Raw genomic sequence first — 1,468 nt, 5'->3', positions numbered from 1 at the left:
ATATATATATATATATATATATATATAATATATATGAAAAATTTATGTTGACGCAAGTTTAGAAAGACTGCTAGAAACTCGCTTGTAATCAAAGAACTCGTATTCAGTTACCCAATTCCGGCAATTTGCGATACGACTCGCGAAAGAAGACTGCACTAATCGCGCCGACGACAACCATGTATTACCAACGAGCTAATTATGGTTGGCTTGGCATGAGATAGTGAGCTCTCATTATAATCCTGTAGGATTCTTGGGTAACTGGTAAGCAGAGCAAAACCTCGCTCAGTTTGCTGCTCTCTTTAGTAAAATCGAGTTCGCGATAAGGATCGATAATGTCGTTCTACCTATCATTTACTGCGAATCGTAATAGCTACTCTTCGCTATGCCTTTTGCATTTAAACACGTTAGTCTTCTTGCTCACTTTTCTCGTTAATCTTTTTTTTTTCCTGACTTCACAAACATATTCCTCGCGCTTGCATATTTAGGAGATTTTATGATGAAATAAAAATATATTCATCCTTTTAGTTCCTGTAAAAATATTGAAAGCAGTGCAAAGAGATTTACGTCATTTACGGCTTTGTTTCTTTTCTTGTCGCATTAATACGTACCATCTTTTCGATATATTTAAAACTCATTTGATGAAAGAGTTGATTTATTCTTGCTGCTGATTTTCACCTTATTTTAAATTATTTTGCGCAATTGTATCTACTGGATGCAAGTAAAAATGATGTAACAATGAAATATTATTGTGTTTGACTAGTGACATCTCATTTTATAATTCTTAGCTTTTATCAAATGATTCTTTTACTAAGAGTCATTCGTGTTCGTTTATGTGCAAATATTTCAAGTCAAATAAAAGTGCATTAGATAATCTCGTGAAAAACGCTTACATTCTAGGCATAATGACTTTCACATTAGTGGCGAGAAGAGTGGCGCCGTCGTTGGCGACACATAGCAATCGGCAAGAGCACCGCTCCCATGAAGAAGCCTCTTAAAATAATTACGACAATCCTTAATCGTCTGTAAACTCGAGAAAATGCCGCTCGTTTGGCGAATTACACTTGGCGAATTGCAGCAATCGATAACGGAATCGAAATGTTCGGAGAAATGCTATCAAAACGAGATGGATCGATTAAATTGATGAAATAGCACGCAATTATATTCATGACGAACACGTTATAGGGAAATAAGACACACATTTATGATGCAAATAGAAAGGAAGTTTTAATAATTTTTTTGTTAGAAATGAATTGTTTTGACTTCGTTTTCTTGCAATAATTAGAATTTTCTACAATTCTAAATACGGAGTTATATAATAATGAAAAACATAATGGTCTTCATTATTTGCCCTAATATTACTTTAAAATTTATATAAAATTGTCATATATCATTTTTACAAAAATTAGAATTTTAATAAAGTTATTACTTTTAATTTTTATAATAAAATAAATTGAGAAATAAAATAGAG

The sequence above is a fragment of the Atta colombica genome, unplaced genomic scaffold (genome assembly GCF_001594045.1).
Source record: "Atta colombica isolate Treedump-2 unplaced genomic scaffold, Acol1.0 scaffold229, whole genome shotgun sequence".
Classification (NCBI taxonomy): domain Eukaryota; kingdom Metazoa; phylum Arthropoda; class Insecta; order Hymenoptera; family Formicidae; genus Atta; species Atta colombica.
Note: the sequence above shows the minus strand (reverse complement) of the source record.